A 23,326-nucleotide genomic window follows, 5' to 3' on the forward strand; every position below is an offset into this window, starting at 1 on the left:
TGCTAATAATGATACGAATGAGGTGTCCCCCTCAATACTGTGGGCTGCGCATAAGGTGGTGGTTAGGGGGCACCTGATTCAATTAGCGGCAGAAAGAAATAGGCAGAGATTGGCAGACACACGCAGACTCACGATCGAACTTGACAGACTTTATCATTTACACTCTCAAAACCACAGCAACTCGGCCTCGGCCATGTTTGCTAAGAAGCTAAACCAATCTATTAAATCCCCTCACACATATAGGTTAAGAAACGCTCATGGCACAGTGGTTTCCCACCCTGCAGAGATTCTTAAAATTTTTTCCAAGTTTTACGCGGACCTCCTTTCCCCCCCGGCCTCCCCTCCGGATCAGGCGCTCGAGACTTGGCTGGAGGGGATACCACTCCCTAGTTTAACCCCGGAACAAATTCAGAATTTAAATGCCCCTTGCTCTGATCAGGAAATTTATAAAGTTATTAAATCCCTTAAACCCTCCAAAACTCCCGGGCCGGATGGATTCTCGGCCCAGTACTATAAAAAATTTCAGGACTCTTTAACACCATACCTCAGGGCCATGCTCGACCATGTCCTTGGGGGTAATACTTTCCCGGAGGACATGCTGTTAGCGAATATGTCTCTGATCCCCAAGCCTAATAAGGATTACACCCTCCCACAGAATTATAGGCCAATTTCGGTTATAAACACTGACCTTAAGATTTTTGGGTGCATTTTGGCCGACAGGCTCTCTAAAATAATCACCTCCCTTATCTCCCCGGACCAAACGGGTTTTATACCGACCAGACAGATCACGGATAATATCAGGCTTGCCTCTAATGTCATACAGGATTCTGACCTATTTTCCAGTAGAGTCTTACTGTTGGGCCTTGATATCCATAAGGCGTTCGATAGTGTGTTATGGTCCTATCTAGAACTGGCTTTGAAGAAATTTGACTTTTCAGGAGCCTTCGTCCACGGTTTCAGGGCACTTTACCACCACCCTCGCACTTGAATCAAGCTGCCAGGCTGTAACTCAGACTATTTTTCTCTGGGTCGTGGAACCAGGCAGGGGTGCCCATTGTCGCCCTTACTATTTGCCCTGGCCATAGAACCTCTGGCCAGGGCGATTAATCTTAACCCTAACATTAGGGGCTATGTTAAGGGGGATCAAGAATTTAAACTGAGTATGTATGTGGACGATGTGCTCCTGTTTCTGATGGACCCCATTGTCTCCATACCTAACCTAGTTTCCATCCTGCATGATTTCCGGCGTCTGTCTGGTCTGGGTGTCAACCTCTCGAAATGTTCCGCCCTTCCGATTAATTTTCCCCAACAGACTGCGGCACAGATTCAAGCGAATTTCGGCTTTCCTATGGATGGTCAGACCTTCTCCTATCTGGGGATTAAACTAGCCACTTCTAGTCATAAAATATACCTTGCTAATTACCCTGCTATGTTTTCCCGCGTTAGACAACTGTTACACTCCTGGGACTCATACCATATTTCATTTTTGGGCAGGGTTCAGGCAGTCAAGATGTCGATCCTCCCTAAACTTTCATTTCTATTCAGATCCCTACCCAACTATATTTCCCGCCTGACCCTGGAATCCCTGCAGAGGGATATTAATAAGTTCGTCTGGCACAACAAAAAGCCCCGTTTAGGCAAGCATATGGTCCACAGGGGTAGAGACCGGGGGGGTCTGGGTCTGCCGAATATCTGGTTATATTACCTCTCAGCCAGATTCCTCCAACTAGCCCAATGGCACTATTCCCCGAAGACTATACCCTAGCTGCGCTTCGAGCGCTCCTCGGTGGCCCCCTATTACCTCCCCGGCCTTCTTTAGAATAAATCCTTACATATAAAAGAGATCTCGGCCCTGAACTCAGTTGTGAGTCAGTCACTTCGCCTGTGGTCTCTGTACGGTGGGAAATTTTCACTTCGCCCCCCCAACCCGAGGATGGCCTCTTTCATCGGGAATCCTGAGTTCCCGGCTGCCCTTCATGACCAAAATGGTTTTGCATTGTGGACCCGGGGGGATCTGATCACCTATGGTTCCCTGCATGTCAGGGGTACTTTTCGGTCTTTCGGATCTCTCCGGACCTCCCACGCCCTTCCTAATTCAGAATTTTTCCGTTACCTGCAAATTAGACATTTCTATAATACCTACTTCCCAAAGGCCACCTGGGGGGCAGACACCTTTTTTGAGAGACTCTGTGGCCCGGAATCTAGGGATAGGGGTGGTATCTCCATTATATACTCATCCCTTGCAGGCGTGGGCCTCTTGGAGAAATCTGCGGCCATACTTAAGTGGGAGCTGGAGACGGGAGAGGAGGTCTCCCCGGAAGAGTGGACTCACAGGATTTCTAATATGCACAAGTGCACCAGGTCCGAGGCGGTGAAGGAAACGGTGATGAAGTTACATACCAGGTGGTATTACACCCCTGCGAAAATACATACCTTCTTCCCCACCGTTTCTGGATCTTGTTTTCGGGGTTGCCCCGACTCGGGTACTCACCTCCATATATTTTGGAGCTGCCCGGCTCTCAGGACCCTCTGGCAAAAAGTACAGGATAGGGTATCGAGGATTATTGGCACCCCTATCACGCTGACCTTTCAAATGTGCCTTTTCTTCGCTGATATCCCAGGTTCTACCCCCCCGACCAAAAACTTTCCCATACCCTCTTTAGTGCAGTACACTGGTCGATTGCCCTATTCTGGCGATCTCCTACGGTTGCATGGGATCAGGTGCTTAAGAGAATGGCTGCAAGACAGTTAATGGAGAGGATTTCCCATACGATCATGGACACCATGCAGATATACGATCTTAAGTGGAAGTCTTGGACTCCCTGAGGCCGTGGACCTGTAGGCTGGGACAGTCTGGGAGTCTGCTCACCCCTCAGTGGGGTACCGACTTGGTTCAATGATCTTTTAATCCCGTACCTTCTGGAGCACTTATTATGATCTTACAGTTTAGTTGATGTTTTTTGCTATTTTTCTTGTCTTTCTTCGGTTTTCAATGGCATATCCATACTCAGATACTTATTTAGCGTTACAGTTGCTACTCCAGTACTTGGTATAGTGGGGGATGCTCTTACCCTGACTGTTTCCTTGCTTTCCATACCCCCACGAACGATGACTAATAGGTTGGGTTGCAGGTACTTTTCAGACAATCTTCTGATATACACTAGGAAGCTTGTAACTCAATTAATGCAATCAATGTACTGTTGTCGCTCTGTTTATTGTGCTGTGATGCTCATGTTCTGGAGCAATCAGTCGCTTATTGTATGTGCCTATTCTTTCTTTCTGTCTCAATAAAAGTTCGTATTAAAAAAAAAAAAAAAAAAGTTAAGGAGGTGCCGCTACTGCCGCCAAACTCATAATGTTGAAAAAAGTTAATATGTATGATCAGTGGGGGGATATTTTAACATTTCAATAGGGAAGGCATGGCGAGCTTCCACTTACCTCTTGACGATCCTGTCAGGCGGTACATTCGAGGGAGCTGCCGAGTGCCAACATCACTTCCTGTACTTTGAGTGATGTCGGAACTAGAACAGAAAGCACCGCCCATATCCTAGGGCAGTGAAAGTCTATGCAGTGTGCACCCGCCATGCTAGTTCATCGCGCCAGAAGCTGTGGCGCGATCGACTGTGCCACTGAGCGAGTTTTTGGCTGCAAATGAAGCGCCTCGTCTGCAATCTCGTGATTGCATAGATGTGGCGCTTCCCAGATTGCACGGCACCCGGACACAGTGCAAATAAGGACCTTTTTTTTATTTATTTTTCTTAAAGGGACATGTTTAAATCATTTTTTTTTTTTTTTTAATCCTGTCAGGTTTCTACAGCTGTCTGTAATGCTCTGGGAAGTCACTCTTTCTAAATGTCCTGGTGACCATTGACACTAAAACTAAGAGACAAGGAGAATTCTAAATTTTGAGTTACTGGTGGGAAAATCTTCCAATGGGAACACTTTGTTTCTGTTGGGCATGTCCTGCACTTTTGAGAGACCTCTCATGTCCTGTTATGCCATAAGACAGGAAGTGAAAGGACTTTCCCCCAGTCAGCTCTGTCATATGGAGTGATTCAGATGCTTCTTCCCAAAAGTACAGGGTATTCCTGGACAGGGTATTCCAACTTCAGCTCCCAGAACTGAACAGAGCTGCTGGAGAATAAAGGAAGGATACATGGGTTGATTTGCGTCCCCAGTTCCATTTTAAATTGGTCGCAGGGATAGCAGCTATTTATCCCAGAGCCACTCCAATGCCATTTTAAAATGCTGGCTGATCTCAGCGGTTTCTGCTTTCGGCTGGAATCAGCAGCTATTATTGACAGCCAGGGTCCAGCTCTAAGCCAAGAGCGGAAAATCTCAGCTTCTGGACTTCCATTCATGCTACACAGTGCTCCATTAGAAGGTCTTGTAGCAGCCCGCTTTGAACACAATGCTTGTGCTGAAATGTGTATATATTGGAAGGACTACTGGAAGGCATAAGATGTCACAAGTGACATCACATCATTGCCTTTGAGCACAGAGGCAGCAACAGAACAGTTGCAGCTGTGTCCCTCCTCTCCCTGCAGCAACAGATCACTGCTAAGGTGATCTATTGCTTGCTGTTTGCAGCCAGCCACCCTGAAAGAGGAAACTTAAAGCGGGAGTCCACCGGGACTCCGCGTTTTTTTTTTTTTTAAAAGCCAGCAGCTACAAATACTGCAGCTGCTGACTTTTAAAATAGTGACACTTACCTGTCCAGCGCGCCCGCGATGTCGGCACCCGAAGCCGATCGCTAGGTCGTCTGTCGGGTCCTGCCGCCGCCATCTTGGGTATGGGAATCAGGAAATGGAGCCTTTCGGCTTCATTTCCCGGTTCCCTACTGCGCATGCGCGAGCCGCGCGGCGCAATCTGGACAGTCCCCGCTGCCTCTGGGAACTGTATGTTTCCCAGCAGGCAGCGGGGCACTTGCGCAAAGGGGTGGGCAGTTGCGGAAAGGGGCGTAATCTACACCCCTTTCCGCAGACAGCTATCCCGGAAGTGGGTGCAGTTACCTGGATTATCCAGGTAACTGCACCCCCCTCCCCCCTGAAAGGTGCCAATTGTGGCGCCGGAGGGGGGGGGGGGATTCTGATGAGCGGAGGTCCATTTTAGGGTGGACCTCCGCTTTAAGCCTCGTACACACGGTACGATTGTTGGACAACTGAGCATCTGATTTTTGTGAAAAGGGTGTGTGCCAAGATTTTGTCTTGCATACTAACGTTACACAAATTGTCGTGCCACAAACATGAACATAGTGACGTACTACGAGAAATTACAGCTCTTGAGCACCACCCTTTGGGCCCCTTTTGCTAATTTCGTGTTTGTACTTTCAACTTTTGTTTGACGGATTTGTGGACTGACCATACGAAAATCCAACGTGGAGCTGTCGTTTGACAAAAATTTACTAGCCTGTCATCCAACATTTGTTGGCCGAAAATTGGAAAATAATTGTTGAAAGAGGCGTGCCAACGGTAAGAATATTGGACAACAGCCTGTCAAGCGACAACCCCGTTCTGATTTTCGTACTCTGTGTAAGAGGCTTTAGGGAAGCGGTCATGGCTTAAACTGGAACATAGGCAAGAATTAAAAGGTAAAGAAGCTGCATAAGCTTCAGTAGTTGATTAAATGTGCTACTGAAAGTGCCTAAAAACTGAGGGTCTAATATCACTTTAATAGTGTAGTGCATCTGGGAGCTTCCTAAGTACCATGTTATATTGCAGAGCTGCTTGTTAAACCCAGTGCAATGCTAAAACAATCTGATTCATTTCTATGTAAAACACAAACACTTTCTTTCAGCCCTTTCTAGAAAACTTGATGAGACGCCCGCTGAAAATTTAAAGTGATAGTAAAATTAGTATTCCCACACATATAAGTCCTCTTTTATTGATTTTACTGATCTGATTCTGAAGATATATAAATTTTCCTTCTGTCAGAGACAAAAGCATACAATGAAAATTGACTTTTCCATTTAGGATAATCTTTCAGAGACACCATTATAGCTCAATTTACAGCCTAGACAAGTCACACAGCAATATTGCACACATTCATGCAATGAATCTTAGAATAAGTGCCAGGAACATAACTTCTATTTGTGGAAACCTTTTTAGAGATTTTCATTACATGATTAGAAATCTGAGGGATGATGACGCATGAACAAAAAAAAATTCACCTATCTTCTTCCATGTGAAACGAAATTGATCAAATGGGCAGTAAAAGAGACAGAACTCAAGTAGTGACCGGAGAATGTCAAAGCCTTAATACAAAGAACACGTTTTAGAAGCTTCAATATGTGGCACTTAGGCTACTTTCACACTGGGGCATTGGGGGCATCGGCCTTAAAGGGGCGTTTTTTTTAGCCACACTTAACCGTCGTTTTTGCAGAGTTTTTTGGGCCGCTAGTGGGGCACTTTTAACCCCCGCTAACAGCCCAAAAGGGTTAAAACCGCCCAAAAAGTTCCACTGCTGCACCGCTATGCTGGCGGTTCGGCAGTGCTGCCCATTGATTTAAATGGGCAGGGGCACTTTAGGAGCAGTGTATACACCGCTCCTACAGCGCTGCAAAAATGCGGCTTGCAGGTCTTTTTTGGCGTTTTGCCAGCACACCGCTCCAGTGTGAAAGCGATATAGTGCCTGTAAAGCGCCTCACTGTGAAAACAGCCTAAAAGTAGAACCTCAGGAAAAAAAGAAAATCAGTTTGGATAGAGCAGTGGTCTCATAATGGTGGCCCTTTACTTTTGGGGCAGTATTACATCCACTGATAGCAACAATGGGGCATTATTCCCTCCAAGGACACCAATGAAGAGGCACAATTCCTTCCAATGACACCAAAGATGAGGCACAATTCCTCCCAAGGACACCAATGAAGGGGTACAATTCCTTCCAATGACACCAAAGATGGGGCACAATTCCTCCCAATGACAACAAAGATGGGGTACAATTCCTACCAATGACGCCAATGATGAGACACAAGTCTTCCCAATGTTGCCAACGATGGGGCACGATTCTTTCCACTGATACCAAAGATGGGGCATTATTTTTTTCTCTCAGACATCAGGACCTTTTTTACTCCCAGTGGGCACAGTCCAGCCCCCCTAAAGTCTGAAGGACAGTAATCTGGCCCTTTGATCCCTGGTATAGAGATTAGGGGGGGGTATAACCCTGGATAGTTTTTTTTTTTTTTGCCATCTGTGTCCCATCTGTGTCCCATGTGGGTGGTTTCACGTCACTTCCTGTCCCATAGCCAAAATAGGAAGTGATAAGAAAACCCTCCAAAGTGAGGAGGTCGAGGGTCACTAGAACTAGTGTCCAAACTAGACTTTCCCTCTATTTCTGTCCTGGTTTTACTTTTAGTCTTGTGATAACAACAAATGGGACAAATAAAGAAGTTGAATCTGTCTAATGATGGTACAGACAGACAAGACAAGAAAGGAGGGTGAGTGATGCTAATTAGAGTTACAGTATCTCACAAAAATGAGTACACCCCTTACATTTTTGTAAATATTTTATTCTATCTCTTCATGTGACAACACTAAAGAAATGACACTTTGCTACAATGTAAAGTAGTGAGTGTACAGCTTGTATAACGGTGTAAATTTACTGTCCCTTCAAAATAACTCAACACACAGCCATTAGTGTCTAAGCTGCTGGCAACAAAAGTGAGTACACCCCTAAGTGAAAATGTCCAAATTGGGCACAGTTAGCCATTTTCCCTCCCTGGTGTCACTTGACTCGTTAGTGTTACAAGGTCTCGGGTGTGAATGGGGAGTAGGTGTGTTAAATTTGGTGTTATTGCTCTCACTCTCTAATACTGGTCACTGGAAGTTCAACATGGCACCTCATGGCAAAGAACTCTCAGGATCTGAAAAAACATAAAGATGCAACCTATATAACACACTGTGCAGCACTAATAAATATAGAAACAATACTATATAAATCCAGTAAACACTATATATAATATATATGTCTAAAGCATAACAACATATAAGCACTATAAATAAAGTGCTTGTGCTCCGTGATATTGCACTCAGTCCTCAATAAGGCTATTAAACTAAACAACAACAGTCCATATATATGAAAATAAAGTGCTCGTGCTCTGTGACTTTTAATTAATCCTTGATGAGTGTTTAAACTAAACAGCAAAAGTCCATATTAACATCAACCATGTGATAATTGTGTCTTCATGTGTTGTGCACACACAACCCCCGCTGAGCACTGCTAATTCACAACTGGATTAATGTGTATGTAAACCCAACCAATAAAGTTATCCAATAAATATACCCTTAAAAACATTTTGTTATATTGGTACCATAAATACAAATTACCTGCTGATCCTGACAGAAAGCCAGTGAGATTATAACTCACTGTAGTGAGCTGCAATGCATTGCCTTTGCTGCACTGAAATCTCAAGCCCTGAGCAGCGCTTCACTGCAAACCACAGAACACCTCCCATCTGTATTATGGATATGGGGGAGAGGTGTTGTGCAGTCCATGTCAGGAGCACAGGGGGACAATGCTGTTCCTTCATAGATACAGTACGGTGAGTGAGCGTGGCCACCCTAGAACAGGAAGTATGTCACTGGCAAGATGACCAGGTGAAAATAAGGGCAAAAAGCATACAAAGGAAAAGTAATGCAGTCACCACATACAAGAACTGAAAGGCTGCAATATATACAAGTTTTGCCCATAAGTATAGATTGACTTTAACTGCTTGCTGCCCACCCACCGTCAAATGATGGCGGAGCGGGGCGGTGCAGCTCTTGTTCTGGGCCACTGTCATATGATGGCGGCACGTAACGGCCGCCCTGCGGGGGCACGCGGCGCGGCGATCATGGCAGCTCTGTGTTGCTAGGACACGGTGTGACCCTGATCTGTGTAAAGAGCCGCGTCTGCGGCTCTTTAACCATGTGATCGGCTGTGTCCAATTACAGCCGGTCACATGTAAACACGGAGATGCCGGTAATCAGCTCCCTCTTGATCCAGCAATGTGCATGAGAGCTGAGCTTCTCCCGGATCTCTCATTCCTGCTACTGTCAATCACAGCCATTGAGCCAATGAGGAGAGACCGGGGAGCGAGGCTGAGCCGTGGCTCTGTGTGTCTTTTGGACATACAGTGTGGGGCTTGGGAGCGAGCACACAGGCTCACATGCACAGTGCTTATAAAACTATATTCCTCATGTACAGTAATCAGCTTCCAACTTCTTGTATCTCTTAGCATATAGGTGCTCTATGTTGGGCAGAGCTTTCAAAATAAATGGCTTGGCATGAACCCCAGCGGCCCAGGAATTTGACCTGCTACATTCTTGAAGGTGCACCACACTACAACACACATTAGTGCCTTGCTGTGCAGCACACCACTGTCAGTGAGGTGTGTTGGGGTGCCATTTAAAATGAAGGGCACTACATATCACAATTTTCAGCTAAACTCGCACAATTTCATTCCCGCATGTCAGTCCCAACTTCGAGGGAGATTTCAGAGACATCTGTGCGGGTTGTTGCATTGATGCCTATGGAAATCACACGCCAAAGTCACAAAAACTAGTACAGAAACAACTTTTGGGAATCGGTGCGGCGCTGCAAATGTGGAGTCGCTCCGATTCGGACGGTGCCATTGCCAGAAATTTCCAACGATTTGGAATGCGATTTGACATGTCAAATCACATGCCAAATCGCTCCAATGTGAACTTAGGCTTAGGGTTGTGCTCCTCGGCCGCTTCAATGGCCAGGCTGCAATATCGTCACTCCTGTGCATGGGAGTCATAGCTGTGGTCTGAGCTGTGCATATAACATTGTTCAGATTACATTAATACTGACACGCCAGGAGAAGCATTTATGACAGAAGAGACGACTTCTTCTGTTATAAGAACCCTGCCTGTCAGCAGTTTAAAAAAACAAAAACGTTCGTTAATACTGCTTTTTAGCAAAGCGGTTAAGGTCAGTCTGGTAAGCATTTGAAAAGGAGTCTAGATTGCCACCTACTGGAAATACATATGCATTCAATATTAAAAATCAGACAAAGAAATTCCCTAACCTATGCCGTAAAGCTAAATATAGTGGTTACCTAAAAAAATACCTACGGTACGTAGTTTGATATAGCCAAATTTATTGAAAAATTAAATATTAATATGCATATTTCCTTGAATAAAAGTATTCTAAAGTATTTCATGTTATAGGTCAAATACAATAATACAATTACCTGTATGTAAAGAAACAGAAATGTGGACATTGTGCTCTGTCTTGATTAGGGATGAACAAAGGGATTTTGGCAAAACTTATTCTGCCACAAAATTACCAATTCGGTCTTGTGAAATGTTTGTAAAGTAGAACTCGATTTTATGGGCTATGCGAGGCAGAGAGGACCTTGTGCATTTAGGATTGGCTTTGTGCAGTGACAGCTTCCTGGCAGGATATGGCTTCAGACTAAGGGGCATGTATACCAGTGGCTGCAGGCAGTGCCCAGGGCGAAGATCTTGCTGATCCCTGTCCATGCTGCATTTTACAGAAATTAAAAGAGAAGTAAGGGAATTTTTTTTTGGCGGATTTATACTGACCTCGGTCAGGCCGGTGCTGCATCTGTCCCCCGGTGCCTCTAACACTGAGAACTGGGTGATCTAACATCGCCGATCGCTTTTCAGAGCTCCATGAGCAGAGAGCTGCAGACTGTCAGTCACAGCTCTCTGCTCTTCTCCCTCCTCGTGCACTGAAGCGCTGAGCTGTGGAGGGGGGGAAGTGTCCGGGTGTCAGTCCAGGCACTTTGGTGGATCCAGACACCCATTATCAGGATGACTCGGTGCCTGGACGGACATCTGTGACGTCAGCAGAGAATGAACTTTAGCCCGCTCTCTGCTGAAAACGGGTCACAGAAGTGCAAAACTAATTACACTCCCGTGATCCATAACAGAAGTACAGCCAAATGAGCTTTGGCTGGACTTCTCTTTTAAATAACATTGGTCATTAACCTCCCCTTAGCCACATCTACATCCCCAATCAGCCAACTCAGTTAATAATTTGAGATGTAATCAAAAATATCTGCTATTCTGCTTACTTACAGAGCAAGTATACACACTGTGTACACTCCAACTAGAGCCAGGCTCCTCCAGGTCGCAGCTCTTTGCATTCCTCTGAGTCCTCCCACCCCGCATCCAGCCATGAGTGACGTCATGCCGTCAGGACTATGAGGCACCTCCGTAGGGGGAGTGAAGACTGACCAAGGGTGTATCATGAAATGAGTGGGCCTGTGTGCAAGATAAAAAGTGGGCCCCAGACATTGATACAAAAAAAATGTGGCGCCATGGCAAAATGTGGGCGTGGCTTAAACCGTGTGACATATTGGGCAGGGCTTAAAGGGTGTGGTTTAATAGAGTCTGGGGTGCCTTACTTAGTGCAGAATGCGGTAATGTTAAATAGAGCATGTACAGTGCAGAGTGTATGGAGGTGGGTAGTATGTGCAGGAGAGAGGTATGCAGTATATGGCGGTGGAGCATGTGTGTAGGAGAGTGTATGTGTAGTATGTGCAGAAGAGGAGTATGGAGTGTATGGTGGTGCAGGAGAGGAGTGCTGAATGTATGGAGGTGAGTAGTATGTGCAGGAGAGGATTATGGAGTGTATGGAGGTGGGAATTATATGCAGGAGAAGAGTGCAGAGTGTATGATGGTGGGTAATATGTGCAGAAAAGGAGTATGGAGTATATGGTGGTGGGTAGTATGTGCAGAAGGAGGAGTATGGAGGGTATGGTGGTGGGTAGTATGTGTGGGAAAGGAGCACAGAGTGTATGGAGGTAGGTAAAATACATTTTCACAATGCTTTTTGGGGGGGTTGGGACTGTGGACAGTGTTGGTAGGGTGGGGAGAGGTGTCAATAGTTTTTCATATTATTTTATTACTCGGTTTTATTTTGTATCACTTTTTTTTTACAACTTCATTTTGGAATATTTATTACAATTTGTTTTTTTTTATCAGCCCTGTTGGTGGGCTTTGGTGAGATATCAGGGGTTTAAACAGACCCCTGACATGTCCCATTTGAGAAAGAGAAAGAAACTGAGGACACAGATTCCCCAGTCACTTTCTCAGCAGCCTCAGCATTGAAAATGAATGGACAGAAGACAGAGGCTCCTGTCCATTCATAAGCTGAAGCAGTGTAACACAGTCTACTCTGCTCAGTTATCATAGGACACAGGAGCGATCACTCACTGTGTCCAGTTCATATTTACCAGCACCTTCCTCTGCTATTCATCCTAACATCCCCCACAGCAGCCGGTGGGAGAGGAGCAGCCGGTGGGAGAGGAGAGAAGGGAAGCTGGCTGTGGGGGGGGGGCGAGTGGGGGTGGAGGAGGAGCACACAGCGGGGCAGAGAAGGAGCACAGGGGTCCGGAGGGGCTGGAGGAGGAGGACAGGGCAGACATTGGGGGGCTGATCCCCCCCCAATACCAATCTCCCTGTATGGCATTTTATCTGACAGCTGCGGGAGGGAGAGTGGCTGTCTGAAAAGCCATGCAGGGAGATCAGTTCTTGTCACTTTCCCTCCCGCCGCACTGATCATCCCTGGTTGTCAAGGGAAAATCTTCTATGTGTGCAGTGTGGATCACAGTGGGCCCCCCCTTTGATGAACACCCTGCACACATGGATGATATGCCACTGGCGCTGACAGAGAAGGGAGATGAAGGGCTTGTGCCAGGTGCAGGGGCGCATTCGGCACATCTTACAGACTGTTTTACAGGTACAGCGGTGCCGGCTAGTGTGTATAGTGACACACAGTTGTGAAGCACACTACCGGCACTTCACCTGCGCCCCTCTCCCTCCAGAAAATTGCACTGCCCAGGGCATCCGCCCTTCTTCCCTGTTGTACCAGCCCTGACTGTAAGGCAGAAAACAGAGACAAGACCCCCGAAGTCAGAAGAAGAAGCCCCAGACGGTGGCGACGACGAATGAGAAAGCCAGGCTTTTCCACTATCTTCTGCTAGCTCTTTTACTAGTGGAGGAGCCCAGCTTTCTCCTTCGTCGCCGCCACCGTCTGGGGGTCTTCTTCTGACTTTGGGGGTCTGGCGAGAAGACCCCCGAAGACGGAAGAAGAGAAGACCCCCGGAGCTCTCTAATAAAGTATTTTAAAAACCTGTTTTGTGTTTGTTTTATGTACACTTTTTATCCCCAGGTGAATAGGTCGGGGTACAACGTACCCCATACTCATTCACATAGGGTAGGGGACCAGAATCTGGGGCACCCTTATTAAAGGGGGCTCCCGGATTCTGATAAGCCCCCCGCCCGCAGACCCCGACAACCAACGGCCAGGGTTGTCGGAAAGAGGCCCTTGTCCTCATTAACATGGGGACAAGGTGCTTTGGGGTTGGGGGGCACGTGACCTGGTACGGCTCGCTCGTCCCCACCCTCCTTTCCTGACCGGCGGGGCTGCGTGCTCGGATAAGGGTCTGCTATGGACTTTGGGGGGACCCCACCCCATTTTTTCAGAGAAGGGCTTCCCCTTTGAATCCATCTCGCCAATGGAGGCGGCGATATTGACTTCCTTCGCTAGTTCCGTCTACCTGGAGCCACGTTTAAAATGAACGGACTTTACTCCGTGTGTGGACAAGTCCGTTCATTTCAAAAGTCCTGCCGCCATAGTCCGGCAGGTTTGTCCGCTGGACCTAGTCCGCCGGAAAAGTCCGGTCGTGTGTGGGCAGGTCTGCTCGTTCGGAAAGTCAGGCAGACCTCCGCTACAAAGTCCGGCCGGTTGTCCGCCGGATAGTCCGATCGTGTGTACGTGGCATTACTGGTAGCATTAATGCCGCGTACACACGTAGCCGACTATCCGACGGACTTAGACTGGCGGACTTCCTGCCAGACTGTCCGTCGGACTTTCCGAACGGACTACTTGCCCACACAGGGCACTTTTTCAGCGGACTAATACGGCGTACTAAGTCCGCCGTACTATCCGCCCTACTTTTGAAATGAACGGACTCGCCCACACACGCGGAGGAAAGTCCGCTCATTTCGAGCGCGTCTCCAGGTAGGAGGGGCCCGCGAAGGAGACGCCGCTGGCCCCGCCACCTGGTATGAACTTAAAGGGGAACCCCAACGCCGAAAAAAATCGGCGTGGGGGTCCCCCCTAAGTCCACAACAGACCCTTGTCCGAGCACGCTACCCGGCCGGCCAGAAAAGGAGGGGCGAGCGAGCGCCCCCCTCCTGAGCCGTATCAGGCCGCGTGTCCTCAACATGGGGGGTGCCTTGGAGAAGGGGGGGCCACACGGCCCCCCACCCCAAAGCACCTTGTCCCCATGTTGATGAGGACAAGGGCCTCTTCCCGACAACCCTGGCCGTTGGTTGCGGGCGAGGGGCTTTTTGGAATCCGGGAGCCCCCTTTAATAAGGGGGCCCCCGGATACCGGCCCCCCACCCTATGTGAATGAGTATGGGGTACAATGTACCCCTACCCATTCACCTGTAAAATAAAGTACAAAAAAAACACAACACACAAGATAAAATAATTTATTGCACAGCTCCGGGGGTCTTCCGTCTTCGGGGGTCTTCTCGCCGGACTCCTCCGCTATCTTCTTGTAGCTCTTTTGCTAGCGGAGGAGCCCAGCATTCTTCTTCGTCGCCGTGGCCTCTTCCGACTTCGGGGCTCTTGTCCCCCTCTTCGGTTCTTCTGCCGGTCCACCGTGCCTTCTTATAGCTCTTTTACAGGCGGTGGCCCGGTCTTCTGTCGCCGCCGCCGCCGCCTTCCGTTCTTCTTCTCCTGGAGATGTTGACTCGAAGCTCTCTCCGGCCGCAATGCCAAGGACACGCTGCACGGTGACTTATATAGGGACAAGGGGCGGGGTCATCGGTTGATGTCACATGGGTTGATGTCACATGGTGACCCCGCCCCCTTACGATGTCACAGTCCCGGAGGATGCTGGGACTGTCGCCATGTGACATCAACCCATGTGACATCAACCCATGTGACATCAACCGATGACTCCGCCCCTTGTCCCTATATAAGTCACCGCTCAGCGTGTCCCTGGCATTGCGGCCGGAGAGAGCTTCGAGTCAACATCTCCAGAAGAAGAAGGAGAAGAAGAATGGAAGGCGGCGGCGGCGGCGGCGGCGACAGAAGACCGGGCCACCGCCTGTAAAAGAGCTATAAGAAGGCGCGGTGGCCCGTCAGAAGAACTGAAGAGGGGGACAAGACCCCCGAAGTCGGAAGAGGCCGCGGCGATGAAGAAGAATGCCGGGCTCCTCCGCTAGCAAAATAGCTACAAGAAGATAGCGGAGGAGTCCGGCGAGAAGACCCCCGAAGACGGAAGACCCCCGGAGCTGTGCAATAAATTATTTTATCTTGTGTGTTGTGTTTTTTTTTGTACTTTATTTTACAGGTGAATGGGTAGGGGTACATTGTACCCCATACTCATTCACATAGGGTGGGGGGCCGGTATCCGGGGGCCCCCTTATTAAAGGGGGCTCCCGGATTCCGATAAGCGCCTCGCCCGCAGACCCCGACAACCAATGGCCAGGGTTGTCGGGAAGAGGCCCTTGTCCTCATCAACATGGGGACAAGGTGCTTTGGGGTGGGGGGCCGCGCGGCCCCCCCTTCCCCAAGGCACCCCCCATGTTGAGGGCACGTGGCCTGGTACGGCTCAGGAGGGGGGGCGCTCGCTCGCCCCTCCTTTCCTGGCCGGCCGGGTAGCGTGCTCGGACAAGGGTCTGTTGTGGACTTAGGGGGGACCCCCACGCCGATTTTTTTCGGTGTTGGGGTTCCCCTTTAAGTCCATACCAGGTGACGGGGCCAGCGGCGTCTCCCTCGTGGGCCCCGCCTACCTGGAGACCCGCTCGAAATGAGCGGACTTTTCTCCGGGCAGGAAAAGTACGTTCATTTCAAAAGTACGGCGAACTGGCACACACACGGCCGGATTGTCCGCCGAAATGCGAGTCCGGCGAGAAGATTGGAGTGCAAAACTACTTTCTAAGTCCGCCGTACTTTCGGGTCAAAAAAGTATGCCAGCAGCACCCCTCTCTTATATGACTCAATGGGAAAAGGACCTTCAGACCCCAGTAGACCCAGAGGACTGGAGCAGGGCCTGGAAAACAATCACCAAATGCTCATTCAACACAAATACCCTGGAGGCTGCATATAAAGTAATGCTCCGATGGTATTGGGTACCTGCCCGCACAGCTCGGGCTTTCCCTGGGAGTACGGACAGATGCTTCCGCAACTGTGGACAGCGAGGTGATGTTATGCATACATGGCGGGCTTGCCCAAGGCTGGTGGGGTTCTGGTCTAGGATTTTTGGTTTGCTGCAGACACTTTTCCACCTAACCATCCGAAGGGACGCTAAGCTAGCTCTTCTACATTGCCCGGTACCTGGTTTGCGGGGCCCTCAACAGAAGTTGGCTACTTATCTATTTATAGCGGCCAAGCGGACCATTGCCCAAGCCTGGAAGTCCCAACGGGTAGATTTTCAAGGTGTTAAAACCCGCATGACTGCAATGTTACTTCAGGAACGTATGTCCAGTATTGTTCATGATTCTCATGCTAAATTTCTAAATATCTGGGAGCCTATGAGTTCCCCGCGCTCCAAGCTGCATGCCTGGGCTTGGTCTAACTCCTTTTGGCGAGGCGCCCACACCCGAACGTTCCCCCTCCTTCCTTCCCCCTCTTGTCTCTCTATCTTTTCTTCTTTTGTTCCCTATCTTTCTTCACTCTTCCTTGTAATCTCTCTCATTGCTAATGAATTCTGCTGCCCCCCGTAGGAGGGGTAGTGGAAGAAGGGCCTGCCCTCCGGAAACGACGAGGGAACGAGTTGCCTGGTTCTGGAACCAGTTTCGATACCACCCCCTACTCATATCCCCTCCTTTTCTTCTGTTTATTATAAGTATAATGTGATGGCTGGCCCTCTGGTTTCATATTCATGCTTTGTAGCCCCTGCGAGGGCGCACAAGGAGCAGATTGTAGTCTCTTGTTTATTCCTGTTTATTCAACTTTTCAATAAAAATATTGAAACAGAAAAAAGTATGCCGGAGGCTACACACGGGGGGATTGTCTGGCGGACTTCAGTTTGCCGGACTTTTCCACCCGCTTGTTTGATCGTGTGTACGCGGCATAAGGAGAACTTCAGCCAAGTATTCTGCTTTCATTTGGATAAAGTAGAGAAAGTTTTGTGTTGTTTTTACTGCTGTGTTCCTATTGGGGAAGATTTCTCTCCACTTCCTGTCCTAGTTATAGGTTGTCATTGTCACTGAGATGAGAAATCTCTCTCATGGAGACAGTAATACCAACATATCTTAAAGAAAATCGGTAGAACCCCCTGTCAGACTTTTATTGCTTAGTCAAAAAGAAATAAAAATCAAAAGTCATAAATAAAGATAACCAATCCAAGTGGCAATCTCGCTGACACGCCAACCAATGAGGTGTGGGTCTCGAGACTCTATGTGGTTATGAGGCCTTTATTGTTGGCTGGATTTCTGTTTGAGAGATTCCCTCTAGTCTACTTTTCCAATTGGAAACCCAGAAATGAAGAACAATCTGACACATGTTCTCACCCCTCCCCACTCTACCTAAATCTGAAAAAAATAAAATTTCTTACATGCTGACAATAGAGCCGGGCGCCGAAGACAACGTAACTACCGCATGCACATTATGTCATGAGCTTACCCCTACCAATGATGGCTTATTTCCACTAAAGATGGGGCGAAGTGACACAAGTAAAAACAAAGTGTAGAAAAGAAGTATATGGGAATGATGTACTAAAATTTTAACTTTAGGCCCAACATTTAACTGTGTGTTAGGTGACTTGATTTTATGCAATGGGGAGATCTACAAATATCCAAAATTTGCAAATAAGCCCTTTGATTCCTCCTGTATGGAATTGTATTGTAATTGTACTGTCTGCCTTCATGTTGTAAAGCCTTGCACAAAATGTTGGCTCTATATAAATCCTGTATAATAATATTAATAAAATAAATCCAAGTGGCTTCTCCCTTGCAGTATTTGGGTCTCTGATTCAAGGCCCAGCTTGTACATTATCTGCATGGAGTTTGCATGTTCACCTGTGCTTGCCTGGGCTTCCTTTGGTTTATTCCCACACCCTAAAGACATGCTGGAAGGTTAATTGGCTTAATTGTGAATGTACAGTATGTAAAGTCCTGTGTAAAATAGTTACACTATATAAATACCTGTAATAAAGAAAGCATATGAAAAAAATTAAAATGTACATGGACAGACTGGTGAATAGGATGCTTATAAAAAGGGCAGCTTCTCTCCAAGCAGATGATATACTGAATGTATATTCAAAAACACACTATATTCCCTATGAGCGCTTCAGGTTGTGTCCATGTGTACCCTCCTGGGATCCATTGTTTGGATGGATTGATGTACCTGATTACCAGCAAGAAGATGCTCTTCACAGGTCTTCATAATGAGGAATGATAAGGCCACATAGAATTCTATTGATTATTGCAGCTGAAAATGTCAGTCAATAACCTATTAGTAGCTAAATTCTAACATTAGAGAGACCATGACAATTAACCTGAAGGCTGAGCAAAGTGCAGGTACCAAGGATTGACAAGGAAGAACAGCCATCTCATTTATTTTTTTTATTTTTTTCAGAAGAGTGCATTACTGTAGCGGTAGCGAGCACAGAAGTGCAAATTGGTACAGCAGTGGCAAGTGCTAAGGCATACTGTATGTTGGGGCACTGGCAGCAAGTGCAGAGGAGGGCTTTGGTGAAGTAATGAGATAAATATGGGATAAGTGGAGAAGTGCTGACAGCAGGAGGAGGAGATTGGGGCCAGGTGCAGTGGTGAGCTAGGCACAAAGTATTTAAGGTTAATCTAGCCTCCACCCACCAACTCACTCACTGCCCTAGAAATCAGCAATCACTTCAAATACAGTATAAGATTGATACAATTCATGAGGAGATCTCTAATGCGCAGATACCTCCCCAATTAACACCTCCCCATGTCCACAGGGGCAATCATAACTTCCTCCTTTCAACCCTGCTACTATTAACGAGGTTTCAAAACCTTTTTCTAATGCCCACCTAACCACCTTTCCCCCCGGACCCTGCTCTCTTGCAAATGCTACGGTCACCCTCTAGCTCCATTCTACTCTCTAACTTACATCTTCAATCTTTCCCCTCTCGTCTGGCATCTTCCCCAACTCCCTAACACATGCACTAGCCACCCCTATTCTTCAAAAGGTCTAATTGGACCCCACCAATCTGAACAACCTATGCCCGATCTCCTTACTCCCCTTTGCCTCCAAACTCCTTGAATGTCTGGTCTACAACCGAATGAGTGACCATCTGACGAAGAACAAACTCTTTGATTCCCTTCAGTCCAGATTTCACCTTCAACACTCCACAGAAACGGCTCTCCTCAAATGATCTACTAACGACTAAAACCAATGGACATTATTCTGTACTCCTACTCCTGGACCTCTCTGCTGACTTTGACACGGTGGACCACTCCCTCCTTCTCAAAAAACTCCACTCCTTTGGTCTCCGTGACTTTATTCTTTACTGGTTCTCATCATACCTATCCCACTGCACCTTCAGTGTCACTTACAATTCTACTTACTCTTCCCCTCTTCTTTTCTCTGTCGGGGGGTTCCACAACGATCTGTTCTTGCGCCTCTCCTATTCTTGATCTACACCTCCTCTCTGGGTCAGTTAATTGCCTCCCATGGCTTTCAATAGACTTGTGCACAACATAAAATTTCGTTTAGTTTCGGTTCGTTGTCATTCGTAACATACACAATTTCGTTCTGTTATATTCGTTATGTTACGTTAATACGTTTTCGGATAATTCGTTATTATTTGTAGAATGTCGAATTCATTCATTCGTATTCCTTGAAATTCCCTATTTATGTATGTATAGACATTCGTGATAATGATTCGTAGTTTGGAAAGTCGTTTGTTTATTGAATCTTTTAACGCACACAATGACAACGTCTCTTCTCCTCGGCTCAAATACAATACAACACACTTCTCACTCAGTTCTCAGGAATGAAATTTGCCAGTAATCCCTCCTCGGGAACAAAATTAATTAGCTGATTGGACTATACTCAACTTGGCCCTCATCACTAACCTAGTTTCAAAGTACCAACCTAATCGTCCTCCTGCTCTCTAGTTCCCTTGTCACCTCATCCCATGCTTACCTCCAGGACTTCTACCGAGCCTCTCCCATCCTCTGGAACTCCCTACCCTGATCTGTCTGACTATCTCCTACTCTGTCTTCTACACTTTCAGATGATCCCTGAAAACTCCTCTCTTCAGAGAGGCCTATCCAGCCCCCACCTAACAACTGTACTTTTATTTTCTCCATCAGCCCATCCCCCACAGCTATTACCTTTTGTATCTCTTGACCCTCCCTCATAGATTGTAAGCTCTAATGAGCAGGTCTGTCTGCCCTTATGTTGTAAAGTGGTGCATAAATTATTGGCGCTATATAAATCCTATATAATAAAGGTGTTAGGGATTTAGTTAAAGCGATATTAAACCCAAAACTAAGAATGTAATATTGCAGCTTACCGATCATTAGATGTGGTAGCTGTATTTCTTTTCTTTTTGTAGGCTTTTTCCCTGTGTTTTCACCTAATGATCTGACCAGCACCAGTAAAAATAAAAAACATAGCTCCTCTCGGTCAGGGTTCTCTGTAGACTCAATTATCTGCCATCTGACGCCGGTCCACCTTCACCACTGAATTATGTCCAACAGTATTTAACCCACTTCAGCTTGGCTAACAGTTTCTGTGGACTTAGCAGCACTCAGTCCCAGAGTAATGATTTCCACTGCAGCTGGCTGAGAATAGGAGTGTAGCGCACCCCACGTAGGAGCCGCTGGGGAATAGGGATCCCCCTCACCCTGCACAGCCAGGCACACTGAATCACCACAGGCTCCCAGAATCAGGAAACAGTTCAGTGCTTGTTTTTATGAGGGGATAAAACTTGGATAGGGAAACTTTGGGATGCCCACTTGACTTGGAACAACTTCTTCAGGGACAATTTCTCTATATACAATCCTCTTTCTTCCTTCAGCACTCACTTGCCAAAAACAACACAGACCCAGCTGGAACAATGTTTGATGAATCTGATAGAAAGGCACTTAGATTAAGCAGAAGCCCTTTACTGGCAGGGACTGTGGGGCCCTTTGGTGTGTAGAGAAAATCCAGAGTCCAGCTACATTCCTATGGCTACTGATCCCAGCACCACCTCTTCAGACACTGCCATCCCACCTGGCTGCAGCTGCCTCTCTGCCTAGCCCTTCTGATTACATACCACAGTCCTCCCTGACTGTCACACTCACCTGGCTGACTTCGCCTGGTGATCTCCTGGACATGCTAGCTGGCTCCCGCTGTCCTTAAGCCCCATATACACTATCAGATTTTCTGCTGATTTTTTCCTTCAGATTTTCCAAAACCATATAATATGAGGTCAAGCCTTAGGAGTTTCAATGTGTATGCAATCAGGCAGTCCCTTGCACTACATGGTTTTGGTAAATCTGAAGGAAAAAATTCACCCACAGCCTCCTCAGCACTCCACTCCACTGTCCCCTGCTGGCATGACCCTAAGTATTTAAGAGGTGACCCCCCCCCCTCATCAAAACTCCAGGAAACTCCTCCTAACCTCCCTCCCATTCTGCTCCAAAGTTTCAGCAAGTAGGAGGGGGTACCAAAGGTGCTTCCTGATGAGTTATACAGCCTCCCAGAGTCACTCAACCCTGACTCAGATTCAACACAGACTTGGCTCCTAGCCAAGCCAAATTTACCTGCACTAACAAATTTAAAAAACCTATATAGCGATACCCTCACTTAAGAGGGCCGCAAGTTTGGTTTGGGTCCTGAGCACAGCTCCGCCAACCCCCCGGCAATCTGCACTACCCACTTTGGCACAGTTAGTATCTAGCAATACACATTCAATCGCTTATACTCTAAATATGTGTGTGTGCGTGGGTGGATAACTCAAGCTCATAGACAATCCTTGAAAGTATATAACTGACTTTACTTATTGTTTTTATAAAAGGAATAACATGAATCAAACATTTGGATTGCAACACATAATCAGGTCCCTGCAGTAACCAGTAATAAAGATAAACAGAGTAATCAGCATAATAAAGTATTGCTATGCAACTCTAACGCTGCCCTTTTTCAGCTACTTCCCTGCATGGGTAAACTAACACCCAACACTATCTACCTATGCAGTCAGGCCTGACTGATCTAGATGGAAGTCCAGTGAAACAATATTCGCTAGCAATCTTTCGGTGGTGCACTTGAAGAACAACTTTGTAATCCAAACGAATAATAAAGATAAAGCATCTGCCTTTAAACAGCTCTCACCACCCGGACAAGTCCAAGTCCGGTTTCTCTGCCTTTTCGTCTAGGAACAGGAATCCACCGACCTCCGAGTCTTCAATCCTTCTGGTGTACTGCAGCAAGGATGAGAAAATGTCTCTCAGGTGCAGCTAAGCTGGCAGAGGGCTCTTTGGAAAAGAGCACAAGGCCCAGGCTTTAGGCCTTGTGCCTTCAGCAGTTCAGCACAGGCCTCCTCTTGCTAGGAGAGAGGGGGGGTGTCCAAAGAGAGCGAACTAGGCCTCTCCCCCTCCTTATATGCCCTCCCCCATAAGTCTCTGGGGCATAACTCAAAACATCCTGGGAACCAGCGGGGTTCTGGGAACAGTAGTTTTATAGTCCTTAAAGAGACCCCGCTACACACTCCCCCCACTTAAACTCTTTGGTCCCCAAAGATAAACTTTTAACACATATCCTGTACCAATTTTGAAAGTGCTGGGTATGATGTTGGTACAGGGAATTTCCACCAGAACTCAGAGGTGGGATTCCCTGTCCCACAGGTCACACTGACATGAGTGGCCTGCCTAACTGTGCCAGAGAGTGAGCTGGGGTTGCCCTCCACCAAATGGTCAGTGGAAGGATTAGAGCGTTCAGCACTTCTTCTAGCAGTCACAACAGAGTCCTCAGAGCTCTCTCCCATTTGAGAGTAGGTTAGCTTCTTGGGGGGTCTCACAACTCGGCGAGCTCTCTGTTCTCTTGGGACTTCAGGCTCTGGTGCCACAGGCTCTACTTCAGGAACATATTCTGACAGCATCACTGGTTCTGGAACATCGGTTCCTTCCTCTTCTGAGTAAATGCTAGGGATATCTTCCCAGCCTTCAGGCACACCACTAGATGGAATGAACTCTGTAGCTTCTGGGTTCAGTGTCCCATCCTGTGTATCCTCAGTAGGTGGGAGATCTATGGCAGAATTTCCTGGAGTTGATGAAGGCCACAGCCACTCAAGCTCTCCTCTTCCACCTTCACCTCGTTGGGAATCTTGTCCATCTCTAACCCGGGAGGTCTGAGACCGA

The sequence above is a fragment of the Lithobates pipiens genome, unplaced genomic scaffold, assembly GCF_037356315.1.
Source record: "Lithobates pipiens isolate NorthernLeopardFrog02 unplaced genomic scaffold, aLitPip1_a1.2 Scaffold_18, whole genome shotgun sequence".
Taxonomy (NCBI): domain Eukaryota; kingdom Metazoa; phylum Chordata; class Amphibia; order Anura; family Ranidae; genus Lithobates; species Lithobates pipiens.